This window comes from Lichenostomus cassidix, chromosome 10, assembly GCF_008360975.1.
Source record: "Lichenostomus cassidix isolate B80296 chromosome 10, HeHo_3.0, whole genome shotgun sequence".
Classification (NCBI taxonomy): Eukaryota; Metazoa; Chordata; class Aves; order Passeriformes; family Meliphagidae; genus Lichenostomus; species Lichenostomus cassidix.
The window spans coordinates 127538-142293 of NC_139491.1; the positions used below are offsets into that span (position 1 = coordinate 127538).

Sequence of the window (14756 nt, forward strand, 5' to 3'; positions counted from 1 at the left end):
GGGAATGGAAAAGCATAGCTGCCTCTCAGCAGCTCCTGCTTCTGATGTGCTTAGCAGTAGAAATGTGAGAGGTTCTGGCTGGGGGATCTAGCAGACATGGACAGGTCTTCGGACCACAGGTGTTACTATAGGGGCTACTTGGTTAGTGGCAAATATCTACATCTGGCACATATTTCTCTAATAAATCTCCCTGGCAGCACTTAAGGTCAGAACCGCCAGGCAAAGGCTTTGGGATTGTTGTGGTCTAGAGAACAGGTTTGCCTCGTTAGGTACTTGAACATTTCCTGTGTGGATCCATGTTTATTTGGTAAGCATGGATCTTGAAATGCAGCAAGATGATCTGTCAGAGGCAAAAGGAGTGTGTGTGAGAATAATGGCTACAATTTAAGATGTGTTAAGCAGCTGTATGGGACTGGAAAATTATGGCAGTCTGTAGATTGTGCAGGAGATGTATCTTGAATGCTGAAAGGCTTAAATTGAGGAGTTTTGCTATAATCCCAGGATTCACTTGATGGTGGTAGATCTCACATACAGAGAGGTTTCTCTCAGTGACAGCAGTAAACGATGGTTATGGCATAGTCTGTGGGGAGGAAGTGGGAAAGACTCCTACAAGAGAAATTTCAGGTCACAACTGATAATACAATCTAGATGAAGCTCTAAATGTAAACCAGGAACAGTCTTGTCTGCAATCCATACATACCATCAGATAATACCCTTTGGAATATAGCTGCGGTTTCAAATGCTCTTTTAGCTTTGCAGTTTCTGCTTGAGCAACTATTCTTTACTGACTACTTTCATGGTAAGGAACATATATATATTTAGCTTTTGCTGCAACTTGCTGCAAATTTTTTGCTGTATATTCTGTAACAGGCCCGTGAAGGTGTGTTCATCACTATTCTCCAGATGAACATACATTAAACAAGAACTTTTTTATTGTTGTTCAGCTCTACACTTTACCCTCTTGTTCCTACTGCAACTGATTTTCCTCTTAGTATTCATAGCTTGGTGTTAGCTCCTCTAAGCAGAAGGCTGTACTAGAGATCTTCTGAAATCCCTTCCAGCTAATGTTGTTTTGATTCCATACTACTTGAAAGATCCCAGTTTGGCTTGTGTAGGGGACATATACCTCCACACTGGTATGCTGAGTAGGGTCTCTGAAGGACAAAACTATTCTTTTCAGATGTGCATTAATCGGAGAATATTATTCCCTTAAAGGCTGATGTTTGCGTCTGTGATTAGGGAGAAGTCAGCTGGAGCACACCAGTTACCATAAAGCCAGAGCAGTTCTTTGACTTTCTGTTTAATGCAGAAGGTTTCTCACTTGACAGACTTGTAGCAACCAGTAAATGTTTGATACCACTGGCAAGAAACAAAAGATGGAGACTAGTAATACAATATGACAAAGTAAAGCAGTCTACCTACCAGAATATTCCAAGACCCCTTTTTGCAATTTCTCACTCAGTTACAATAGTTATTTCCAAACCGTATTTGTAGGATGTTAATGCATAGTGTTTGCAGCAGAAATTAAAATGTAACTGCAGTGTTCCGTGGGAACAGAGATGGCACAGTTATCCCAAGCATGCTTTTAGTCTGCTTAAAGATCATGAGGAACAAATTAGTCTCACATGCAGTATCAAGAGGAGAAAAGCTGAGGGCGGAGTTTGTAATGGTGAAGTGAGACTGAATGCATCTTATGGAAGTTGATTTGTTGGGGTTTTGAGTTTCTTTTTCCCTACACTGACTTGCTGGCTGTCCTCTGAGTACTGCAGACTGGACATGGTCCTTCCTGTAGGGATAATCTCATAGGATAGTTCACAGGTTATGGATGGGAGGGACAGCAAGAAATCAAGTGTGGATGTATTTGGACAATTATGAAACTAGTAAATGGTCTGAAGGAAGCAGAGGGTGATGTGAGGAGAAAAAAAAAATGAACAGAAGTGTGGCCTCCTGTATGGTAAGGGCAGCCCCAGGTGTATTTCTGCACAACTCTCAGTTTCTGCTGGCTGCCACAGTAGTTTAAGATGATGGGCAGTGTCCCCTTGCACTGGAAGTTAATTGTTCTTCACAACCAAGAGGGAATGTCTTCTCAAATAAAACGTGACATGGTGTGAGGTGAAATGCTCAAAAGAATCTCTTCTCAGCACAAGGGAAGTATGCTTTCTGATATCTGTTGATTTTAATGTTCAGAGAAAACCACTTTTTCTGAAAACAGTTAACTCCATGAATATTAGCAGCTGCTTTCAGTCTGACTAGGGGTTTTAAATACCTCAACAACCATCCCAGTGATCTTTTCTCTCAAGTTGTACTTTGTGCTGGCCTTCAAAAAACTTTTTAGAAATAACTAATGACATAATTGAAAATCAAGCTATTAAAAACACCATGCAGGTTGAAGTTGATGGAACAAAGTCGTGAAATAATGGAACACTGATGATAGACTTTTCTTGCCTCTGTAAAAGGATTATGAGAAATATTAAACACTTTCAAGTATTAGCTTGCATTTTCCATTGCAAATGTAATGTTTTATTCTGAAAGCCATCAGTAACAGTTGAATAACTAGCTGCCTTGTCAGCAGATGGCCTTCAGGCTCTGAAGCCTTTCATATTCAACCTAACGCTCATTCTTCACATCCTACTGATGCCTTTGTTTCACACTTTGTGCCAATTGAGGATACAGATATATCTGCCACAGCTCCCTGAGAATGTGGCAAAGTTACATTACAGTTCCTGAAGACAGCTGTCTTTTGGATGAGCACTCCTAGAAGACTTTTTTGGGACTAGGAGAAGAAGCTGGTTTTACTGCCTTTCTGGGACATATAGGCAGCTACAAAGAGGATGGAGGCTTTCCCTTCACAAGGGGCAATGAGTGCAAGTTGCAGTGGGAGAGTATTCAAGTCAGGTAAGAATTTTTTTTTTTTTTTTTTTACTGTGAGAAATATCAGTCACAGGAAAAACCTCCCAGGGACATGGGAGAGTCCCATCACTGGACATTTTCAAGTTGTAATTGGACAACGTACTAGATGGTATAATCTATGTATCTTTTCCTGTGAAGTTGAACCAGATGATCTTTTGAGGCCCCTTCAAACCTCGGTTTTTGATTCTGGATTTTGTCTGCATTCACTTTGACAGTAACTATTGTGGAAATTGGCAATGACTATTCACAATGTTCTGTGCCTTCAGGTAAGTGAATGGTTTGGGTTTAACCCAATCCTGCTTCTTTGCCTCTGAAATTTCAGTGAGTACTAATGTTTCTGTAGAAAAACCTGCAGTAAAAATTTTCTTTCTATAAAGAAAATTCTCCTGGGATCACTGTTCTAAAGATGGGATTTGCTTGCATTTTTATTCCTGTTTCATGAGAATGAATAATTCAAAGTGGTTATTGATTTCCCTTCCTCCCCTCACCACACCCCCACACCCTGTTTGTTTTCTCTCTCTGGTTTTATCTGAGCTAGATCTTTGCAGTAAATCATGTGCTGCAGTGCTGATCTTATCATATAGGAGCGATTAAACCCAGGAGGGAATAGTGCCTGAAATGGATGTCCTGTTTGATCCGTGTCTAAAAAACATATACGTATTTCTCATTTTTTCTTGACTAAGCAGATCTTATAAGCAGAACAGTGTATAGTAATCATGACATCCCAAACATGCACACAATTTACTAGCACTAGTTTGGAGGGACTAAGATTTTATCTCTTTAAATTTAAAATATGCCTGAAACAGCAATTTTTAGGCATATTCTGTAATCATAGCATATGGTTATTTCTGTGGTTTCTTTGCATGTAGTAGAAACCAGATTCTGTCACTGTTAGTTTTTCCTAGAATTTTTAGCTTGTCTTCAAAACTGGATTCATTGTGAGAGAAGCCTCCAAACACTGCCTGTTAAATCTGCCTGAATCTGACAGGTTATGGATTCTGCAGCCTCACAAAATGTGTCAGAGGTGTTTTGCATTGCTTACATAAAAATGTCTGCATGTCAACATCTTGGTTTTTGATTCTAAATATTACACAAAAAAGAAGCACCTCTGGTGATTTTATTAACCCCTGGGATGGGTTAATAAAAAACGTACCTCTTTTTAAGCAAGTCATCTCCAGTCAATGTCACAGCCATGTAAACATGGAATTATATCCACAGAGTTGTCAGCCTTCTCAAACGTATGTTGTCTTGGCAATTTTACTTGTGCCACTGCTAATTCTAAATCCTACTCTTCCCAGCCTTCCTTTAGGTTTCTCTGCCAGGCTTAGCTCCTGCCTGCCATTTGCAACATCTGCATTGTTGCCACTGCCTGTTGCCTCTCTCCTAGGATCCTGCTGTGATTTCTGTCAGAGCTGTTCCACCAGCTCCCTGTCTGTAGAGCATCGTGGCATCTGCTACCTGAATAACTGGCAGGGCATCTGCTGAATTGGTGCCTCTGGACTGACGCTCTTCGCCATAAGGGTGTTAGCAGCCTTAGTTGTGCCCCTGTTCAGGCCTTGGAGACAGAGTTAAAACAGCAGGGTCCCAGTAGTCCAACGATTTTTGGGGCAGCTGGTACCTTTTACAACAGGTTACTGTCTGATTCAGAGAAAGAATGTCATCTGAGGCAGTTAAACATGTCTGGAAGGAAAAAATACCCTCTGGATGAAGAGGAATCTTGCACCAGGCTTTGGCTCGTGTAGCTTCTCTCACATTGCCTTGGTTGCATTTCTTTCTTACCTTCAATGACAGACCTGGCTTGTCCCTTCTCCTTTGCTCTCTGTGTCTGATGAGAAATGTGAGAAGCTTTGCTGTGTCTGTGGGTGCCTTCAGGTGCTGGCCCAGCAGGCCTCTGAGAAGTACAGCCACCTCCAGCACTGACAGAAGGCATGGCAGATGCATGCTGCTTCTTGGAAATGCTTTTGGAGACGTATATTCTTGAACTCAGTTTCATTAGAAAAACACTAGGGTTTTATCGCCGCGTCACTAAGAAATCACTGGGATTTGATCCTGGTCCCACTCCCTCTCTGCCCCCTTTCTGGGTGCTAAGGAGTCATGCTGAATGCATACAGGGACAAACTGCTGTTCTCATTGTGCTCCAGTATTTGCCTTAATCCCTCTTTTCATGTTCATTCTGGTCTTTTAGTACTGCTCATGTTTTTTCCAGTTTTACAGCCTTGATTTATAAACCTCTTTATCCTTTCCACTGAGAGTTCTAGACGGGTCATCTTCCATGGTTTTCCCTAAAGGTTTGCAGTTGCTGAGTTAAATTAGGATCACCATTTTTAAAACCTTATTTTCTGAGGCAAGAGGGACTAGAGTGTTGCCACAGAAAACTCACAGGGTTCATGAATTTGTTTAAAGTAGGAATTTGAAAAGAGGCTGATAGCAGGTGCTGACAGTCTCCCTGGGCCTGCATTAGGGATGCTCTTACCACAAAAGTAAAACCTTAAATGGAGAAGAAAATGATACAAAACTAAATGGAATGGATGTCTTGGGCTGGGTAGGGTGGTTTGTGTCACTTGTCTTTAACTGGAAGGGCTGCTCTGCAGCTCGAGTTCGATGTGAGGTCCAGTTTGAGACGCTTAAGGCAAAGACGCCCAAGGTGGGATGGGGAGCACCGCTCCGGGAGCCCGTGGGGAGCGGCCTAACAGTGATGGGAAAAGTGTTCAGCCAGCACCGGAACCCGTGTTGGCTGGCGTTTGACCTGTTTCAGGTACTTTGGAGCGCGGGCCGCGGTTTGATCCGTGTCGGGTATTTCGCAGCGCGGGACAGGATGTCAGTGCTCGTTGCCCGGACTCTGCGCCCGAGCGCCAGAGTCGCAGCGGGCTGGCCGCGGGGCACCGGAGTAGGCAGGGCAGCCCATGGGGATCGCCGGGGCCGCCGCTGCGGGCGCTCCGCGGTCCGCAGAGGGTTAAACCGCCCTGCGCACCGGGGTGGGGGCGCGGCGGCTCCTCCCCGCCGCCGTGACACGGCAGCCGCTCGCCGCCGCTCGGGCCGTGCCGGCGCATCCTCCGCGTTCCGGGCAGCCGATCGGCGTCGCTCCCCGGCCAAGATGGTAGGTGCATCTTCATTCCCTACCGGCCGGCCTGGGGCGAGCAGCGAGGGGTGCTGGGGCGGTTGGGAGTGAGGAGCGCCAGTGTCGTGGTGGTTTGCGGGATGGAGGCGGCGGTGCTTTGTTCTCGCTCGGATACTGGTCTTTGCTTTGGAAGACGTTGATCGGCCGGGGAGGACGGGCCCTTCTAGGGAGGTAACGGGAAATATCAGTGACGGCAAGCGGACCTGTACGGGCTCTGCGTTCCTGTGCGCGGTCCTGGTGAGCTGCAGGGAGTGCGCAACCATGGCAGAGGCGCAGGTGAGGAAACGCACCTGCGCGGAGCGGTCATAGCGGGTGCGGGTTTATTTCCTTGGAATTTGGGGTGGTTGAGGTTGATTAGTGACAAGAGGGAAAGGTGGCTGCAGATGGAACTTGGGTTTTTTATGATGTGCGGACCTCGCCCCTCCTCAGCTGTTCGTGCTCGGGTATAGGAATAAAAACCAAATTCCCCAGCTGCTCAGCTGTTTGCTGCACTTGTGTCCTTAGCTCAAACACAGAGAAGGATGTATGCGGATGGGTCTTCTAGAGAAGAATCTGGAGAAAGTATTCTGCCTGTCTGGAACTTAAGAAGTCCTGCGGCATTATGTTTTATCCCAGTATGGCCTTCCCTGAGGATGGTGTGCTGCTGGAGAAGGGAGGAGGTGGTACAAGGCATCTCACAGATGTTGCCTTTGGGCAAGGCTTGGCAAAAGACAGTATTAGTGTCTGTATCACTGTTCAGCTCCGTGCTGATGCTGGAATGAGGATAATGCCAGGCCAGGAGGGGGGAGGGTTGTTAAGGTGGACTGTCGTGCTATTGATTTGACGGAAGAGAGATACAGGGCCAGTCTTCTGCAATTTCTCTTCACTTTGATGCTGCACACCTGCATATGAGAAGTCTCGAAGTAGATGAAGTCTGGCTTTAAGCTTCACAATACTGTGTTCTTCCATTCCAGGAAACCAAAAAACATGCAAATACATCCAGTGGGTGGGGGAGGAAAAAAGGAAGGTTCTGTAAAATGTGAGTGATGCAGCCTTTCTAGGGCAGCAGAGAGAGGAGATGTGGCCAAGCCTGGAGCTGACTTTCATCCTAGTAGGCTATAAGCAGGGACTTTGTGCTTAAGAAATGAGAATAGCAACATTGCTTTCTTTTTCCAAGCAGTAGTCCTTTGTCATCCCTCACCTTGCCGTACTGCCCATGTAACACAGAGGGATAAGGGGCCAGCTGTCCCTTTATCATTAGCTCTCCTGCACTGCCAGCGGTACTGTATGATGATGACACCTTTGCGGTCACAGAGACATGGGGTTCTATTTTCCTAGGGTATCTCTGGCGTCCGTTAGTGTCACCACCAGCAAGCTTTTTGTTAAAAGTCCTAAATTATCTGTATGCTAGAGCTGAAATATATTGAAGTATTTCAAAATATGGCCTTTTATTTCCAGCATTCAGAGCTAGAGGAGCAAGAGCGTGGTTTGGTACTATGCACAGACCTGGGTATGTGACCATGAATATCTGTCAGACACTGTTGTTTTGGATAAGAGGGAAAAAGAGAAGAAGCAAACCTTGTTGACCAGAGAGGGAGCAATGAAAAGAAATCAGTAGTGATGCCAACAAAAGCTTTCTTATTATAGAAGAGAGGGGGCTGAGAGTGATCAGACTGGGACTGTCAGTGATGTAGGGAGGGCAAAAAGGGGGGAGCTGTAATCAATGTGTCATTGATCACACAGTGAGCTTGGAGGGGAGGAGCATGGCTGCTGCACACTCACACACGCAGAAACACACGCATGCACACACACACTGCGGCAAATTCTGCAGCTGGTGCCTGCTGGCTTATGACTGCAGAAAAAACAAGCTCCGGTTTAAACTCTCTGATCTCAGAGACGAGGCTGTTTCTATTCCAAGTAGCTCTGGTTCTGCTGTGAAAAGCCCTGCAGGCTGGGCACTGTTCCAGAATGACAGGGATTCCTCTTTCTTCTGATGGGGTGGGGGCCCTTTTGCTGTGTAAGGTCAGTACCCTCTCTGTCTCCTTGACGGTTCCATACTGGTTGGCTGCATCCAGCCTCCATGTCTGTCCTTACACGTTCTCCAACAAGTAGTTACTGAATGCAAGGTGGGACACATTTTTCCTTTCTTGTGATCTGGCAAGGCCAGGCTGTGAGATCTTCTGCCCTACTCCCGTTCTGCAGACAGAGAGATGTGTAGCTTAGCAGTAGTTTCTTTCCTGACAAAACCATCCACCTCCTGTCGTGCCTTTTTGCCACTCTTTCTCATGTGTATCATGCTGGCATACCTGAGTCGCATCCTCAGTAGATGTGGTGGTACATGGATGATAGACTGGATCACAGGAGCATGGTGAACAATTGCCAGCTCTTTGGTGAAAGCAGGGAAGCCGTATGAGTGTGAACAAGAGGTGCAGCATGTCTCAGTCAAAGGGGCATGGCTGGACACCAGGATAACACCAGGATAAGGGCAAAAGAATGGTTCCTCAGCATGAGTTTCTGTGGGATGTGGCTTGTGCTCTTTGTATGTGTTCGTACACAAACTTTCCTGGGTCAGTCCTGGGATGCATCTTGCAAAGGGAGAAGACTCTCAGAAGCAGATAAGGATGCAGTAATATGTACTTGTGATAATCATCTGAGCATAGAGATCTGAGTGGGTGCTGCTTCTAGCCCAGCCCAGGGTGCTTGCTACAGGCATTATCACAGACTTCCCACTGCTCCTTGATGGGCAGAAGAGAGAGACGTCCAGGTCCTTGAGAGGAGGTGCTGTGGGAGCCAAAAGCAGTTGAGATTGGTTAGCTCACAGAGACCTGACAGTAGTAGCTGGTTTAAAACACAGGAAGTATCTTCCAACCTGGGTAGTGTTTGTTGGGCAAAAAGTACCTGGGGAAGAAAGGGAGGGGAGAGAGACTACTCCATCAGCCCTGCAACTTTGTATGGGAGGAAAGAGTGTGAGCTATGCATAAATGCCTAAAAATTATTCTGGGGAGAATTTACTGAGATGGAAAAAGAGGAAAAGTCATGAACTTTCTGGACTCTTACACAAGCCTAGTAGCTGTTGACAGGAAAGATCAGAGAAAGTATTGAGCTAGTTTGGTTCTAACTTCTTCGTTTGTATTATTTTTTTCTCCATCCCCTTAGAGGTGCTTGGGTGCACAGTATGAATTCATCTTAAAAATACACCTTTTGTGTTTGCAGTAAACACTTTCCTTCTACTAAGCATTGATAGTAAGCATTGATAGTAACAGGCTTCTACCAGTTTTCTGAAAATTGGTGGAGCAGGCAGGTGATCCCAGTCAGAGCCTTCATTGGAACAGTGCACATCTGTTTGTCCTGCACTCCCTGCTCACACACCAGCTGTCAGCAAGTGGCTGAGTGTGTCTGAGCCACTTGCATAGTTGGTGCTCGCTGAGCGTGCTGCCGCTTGCACATTTGGTAGTTGGGGCTCACAAGTGCAGCTGAGAGTATAGCAGTGGACAGCAGTGAATGTGGAGGAAACTGGGATTATGGTGGTGGAATAGAGCAGGGTGGACACAAAAAGCAATCTTCATTAGTTCATGCTTTGCTATGCATAAGCTCTGTGGGTTGTTTTTACCTTTGCTTCACACTAAAGAAACGGAGATAAATTTCTACATGTGGTGACTTTAGATCAGTTTTCCTCCTCTCACAGCTTCCTATCCAGGATCTCAAAAGTTAGTACTGATGGCACAATTAGTTATGTATCCAGCTCTTCAGGAAATTTCTGTCCTTCTGATGCTTTATTCACAAATGAATGTGAGCACTAATCTCATTGGCCAGCAGGTTCTTCATTCTCCTGAGACAGCCCTTGAAGTCTTGCTGGACCGATCTCTCAAATGTATACAATAGTGCTGAGTTGGCTTGTGTTTTGGTTTTGGTTTGGATTTTTGTTTTTTAATGGGGAATACAATTTTGATTAATTTCTGCCTTTCTGAAAAGCAGCATCATCCCAGTGTCAATGTTTGGAAAGAAATTAGAGAGCCCTTTATTGCTTTTGAAAGTAAAGGCTTGAATATTTCCTCCAAGAAGTTGAAGGCTGAGAATCGCCAAGTGCAGGAGACTTGCAAGTACTACAGATGGGTAGGATTTAATATGCACATCTGTTATCAATACACACTACTGAACAAGGGGTGTGTCTCTTTGCACATGTTACTGTCATTCATGCACCTTCTTGTGAAGCACCAAAGTCTCTGGCAATTTGCTAGAGCCTACCTCAGGGCTGTAAAAGTTTAGTGCTATTTTTCACAACAAGCTATAGCTACAAATGGATTGTTTTAAAAAAGCGTGGCAGCATAACTGGCATCCTCTGTTGACTTTCAAATTGAGAAATTCAGTTAATTGCTTTTGCACTTTGCTAACTTTTAATTTCACTGAGATCTCCTCTGTCCATTTTCTATTAAGCTCCAGTGTCAAATTTTTAAGTGATTTATGAGAAAAACTAGAAGGAAAAGGCCATTAGTACCTCCCTTTTAAAAGTTGGTTGAGGAATGTTAGTCTGTCATTAGGCACTCCAGATGTTCTTAGAAGAGAAAGGGGCAAGAAGCTAGTGATTTACCTTCTGGTAAATTTATGTTCTGAAAATAGAGTGTGGTGAAGTAAGACTTGAATGAGCTCATTTCAAGCAGACTGGTGAGAGGCAGTGGCTGAGTGGACTTGTCACCATTATCGACAGGAAGATGTTCTGGACTACTCTGCTAGAAACCTCCTTGGCTGCTTCCAAACCCCTCTCCCTTCAGTGCTGAATGGACAGGCCCTGTGTTTGCTAGCAGAAAGGACAGGAGGCATTGAAGTTCTCTACTTTGAAATAACTTTTTGTATCACATTCATTATTGCTATACTCCATGCTGTAAATCAAATCATGGGAACCCAGACCATGCAGGGGATCTGTCAAGGGTCAACTAGATCCAAGAATGCAAAGCCAAGATGCAACGAAGAAAGTTGTTAGCAGAGGATGGCTGCTTTTTCTCTAGTGCTGGCAGAATACAGTCCTGTGCTTTACCAACCACCTCAGCAACTCAGAATTCACAGCTGGTTTAATATCTGTATCTTCAAGAAAGCTGACATTCAGCAGGTCATCCTCAAAACAAGCAAGGGAGAGAAGAAAAGTTGGAAAACTTGGAATGAGACTGTTAACAGTATGGAAAAGTCCAAACAATTGCTGTAAATCAGAGGCAGGAGCCTCTTGCTAGAGATTTGGCATCTTAATAGGGAAGTGGGAGGAAATCTCAGGGTTATTTCCCTGTGTGTGCAGCCGTCCCCTCTTTCATACAATTAAGTTCTCCCTGCCTCAGGCAGTTTATTTGTCATATTGATCAGCTGAGAAAGAAAAAAAAAGAGAGAGAGATAGTACAGATCATGAGCTGTACCTCCAAGTCAGTCAGAGTCAGCATTACCCAGATACCTCTAAACTAGGAGAAACATGCAGTTTTATTCATTCTGTGCTATGTTCTGGTTGTAAGAGCATGTGTTCTGGGATGCATATTCTTACTAAAATTAAGAGATAATAAGCTGTCCAACTTTGTGACTTACACCAGTCTTCATCTCTGGAACCTGAAACAGGGCATCTACCTCAGTGCCAATGGGAGTGGCTTTGTGGAGCCTCTGTTCAGGGACTGGCAGCAACTCCCAGCTAAAATCCCACTGACACAGGAAGGGGAAGCATTAATTTGGTTTCCAAAGGGACCATCTGTAATAAGTCTGCCAGGGATTGGTGGAGTGAGGACACCAGATAAAAGGATGTGTTAAGGTGTGTTTAGGTTTTCTTTTGTGGATTTAGCTAGAGACATTTATGAAATCACAGCTTCAGCTCCTCACAGCTGGAAGCCATATTTCTGTGCAGGGCTGCATTCCTGATTCATGCGAATACCACACGCTGTTCCTCAGCAGAAGGATGCAAGGCCAGCGTGAGTCAGCAAAGCTGCTGCAGGGAACAGAACCTTTTGTGGCCAATTTAGCACCTGGAAAGCTAGGTAGAAGTGCTCACCTTATCCATTATCTCAGTGGTGGTATAACTTCCAGTTGAGGGGCAGAAACGTCTGGAAGTACATAAAGCTGTTTCCAAAGTGAATATCCGCATCTTCAATTAGTGGTTCTAAAATGGCTGAGCTATCAAATTGCTGTTTAGCGTAAAAGTGAGACAGTATGTGCAATAAGGGAGCAATGAGATGGTTGCTATGGTTGACATGGTATAGAAATAGAGGTTGCCTGGGAGAGGAGCTGTAGATGGCATGAAAATATCACAGGGAGGAGGGAAGATGGGAAGAACATGCAAGGGGTTTGCAGGAATATCTCCTGGCATGTGGCAAGTGCCCACAACCTCCCACACCTTAAGAAATATTTCATCTTCTTCTCTTGCCCTGCTGCTGGTTCGCCATTGTAGTAAATCCCCAGGAGGTAGTCAGTCATTTTACAGAGCCTGCTCTTACCTTAAAGCATAATCAGTTCTCCTGGCATGCAGTAACAGTATGGTAAGGTGAGTTATGAAATATCTCCAGCAAAAAGGAAAAGGAAATCTGAGCATGCCTTCAGATTCCTCAGCCCTCTCCATCATGACAGATTCAGCAATGTTTCTAGAAACCAGATCTTGTTCTCCTTCACTGCTGCCTGGTCCTCCCAGACATACTCTTCTTTCTGCTTGTTCACTGCTGTGTTTTTCATTTCTCTGTCCCTCCTAGTATGGTTCTCAATTAATTTCACTCTTTTCACACTGTTCCTGTTGAGAATCTTTTTCTGCTTCTTGGAGATGTCTTGATGATGCTGTCTTCTTTCTGTAGCTTTTTAGATCGAGTTCTCTGATCTCTCAAGTTCTGCAGCTCTTAAAGCTTTTGCTCCGCCTCTGAGCCATTCTGAAGTTCATGCCTTTTCTGTCCCAAATCAGATGCTCTCTTCTGGTGTTAGCACCTCACAGCTCCTTTTACACTGAGAGAGTTGGATTGTGGCAGTGTTTTGTGGAAGTGTAACTGTGACTGGTTGTCCTGTTTGTCCTCCTGAAGTCAGCTGTATGGGTTGGAAGCTCAAGATAAAGCCCCCAGAGGAGCATGGAATGCGTCACTGGCTCTGCTTTGGCTCACCTGATGCCCTTGCATATGCTGTGTCCTTTTTTGCTCAGTCCTCTGAGTTCTGCTGCCAAGCTCCCTGTCAGAGCTGGATATAATCCCAGTCGCCCTTTTCTCCAGGTACAGAGCCACACAGCAGGAGACCCTTAGTGCATGAGTGGTCGTATTCTGGAGTGGGTGCTCTTCTGCCATCTACTCAGGTTCAGTATAACTGGAATATGAGCAATAGTGGTCAATATACCACATGTACCCAAAATTCCCCTCAGTCTGCAGCTGGGATTTTATCTAAAGCCAGTATCTGGAGATTTGCCCTTGTTAACAGGCAGAAGTTGGTGTGGCTTTCAGTCCATATAGAATGCTTTGCTTCATGATGATGTTTGAATTATCTTCCCTCTCTCTGCATACTGCTTTGTGCTTTCCTGTGATTTGTTTATTCATATTTTTTTTTCCTAGATGCATTTTAAAATCCCTCATTTTATGTCCTGGTTGCATCTGTGACCTGTGGGGTGGTGATTTCCATTGCTCCCTAGGCAGCACACAGCTGTGCCCTGGCCCTCCCTGACAGGGAGTTTCTTGCCTCTCAATTTTCAGAGGATTTTCATATCCCCAATAAAAATATTTTTTCCCTTTGCTGGGACACAATGAGTTTCTCTGAGAAAATCACTCTGATAAAATCACTTAAAGATCCCCTTTTAAGGGAGTAGTTTTTTTTTATTTTGCCATTGACAGATAAATACTTATTTTTCTATTTCTGCACAGTGTTAGAAGATCTAAAATAGAAAATGTATGAAATAAATCTTTACAGTAGACAGATATCTTTACAGTAGCAGGGATGCCTGGGTACAGAGGAACTAAGAATGTTTCAAGGATGCACAAATCTGTAGATAAGGAGGACCTGAATGGAGAATCCACAGTTGGCTGTGTACTGGCTACCAAAGCAATCTTTGTGTTTAACTCCTGAACTTAACCTGACTAGCCAGCAGAGCTTCCTAGTCTTCATCAGCCAGATCTGATCCTGTCTGCCAGCTGTACACTGTTTAGGTTGCCTGCTGGAGGAAGGAGCTGTGTGCTCTTCAGGTGCTGGGAGTGTGACAATTGCTTCCAACAAGGGCACATTCGCTCCTTTGCCTCACTACTGGACAACACAGGGTGGCCTGGTCTGGTGGAAAGTGGGTCCATAGTGTGGTTGGATACAGGACTGTGTGTCCACACAGATGGGATAAGAGGCAGGATCCTGCTCAGAGTTCAGTGCAGAACCTTTTCCCCTTTTCCTCTGGTCTTTACAATCTCCCTCCCAAGGAGCTGTGGCTTGCTGTACTCGGTACAGTCCTGGAGTGTTTGTGAATAACTGTGTTGTTTTGTTCTCTGAATGGACACCATTTGGGGCTGGATCCTTTTTCTCCCATTGGCACTGAAGAAGCTACAGTTGGGAGACTTCACAGCCTTAGAGAGTCAGTTACTATCTCAGTGTTATGTAATTTCAGACTGAAGGAAATGGCAGTCTTTCAGTTTGCACTAGCTCATGTTAATTATGCAAATGTATGCACTCTAAGAACCCTATGCATGGTTTGACTGTCTTCAGAGGTGGACTTTGTTCAATAGAATATAAGGAAGACCATATGATCCCAGGCTCAGCTCTTTGATGAAGTGTAGCAAAAAGT

At 44.7% G+C, this 14756-nt stretch overlaps 1 protein-coding gene across 4 annotated transcripts in view; it reads left to right on the forward strand.

The window, feature by feature from the left end:
• The window catches only part of MAP1A (microtubule associated protein 1A), a 39900-nt gene that overhangs the window by 6913 nt on the left and 18231 nt on the right, over positions 1 to 14756 (forward strand). Inside the window, exon 1 of one of the 4 annotated variants that reach the window (XM_085070091.1) lies at positions 5932 to 6007. The exons of the other annotated variants lie outside the window; for them this stretch is intronic. The gene's annotated coding sequence lies outside the window, so the exon portion shown is untranslated. Of the gene's footprint in view, positions 1 to 5931; positions 6008 to 14756 lie in introns of those variants that run through there. 4 annotated transcript variants of the gene reach the window in all.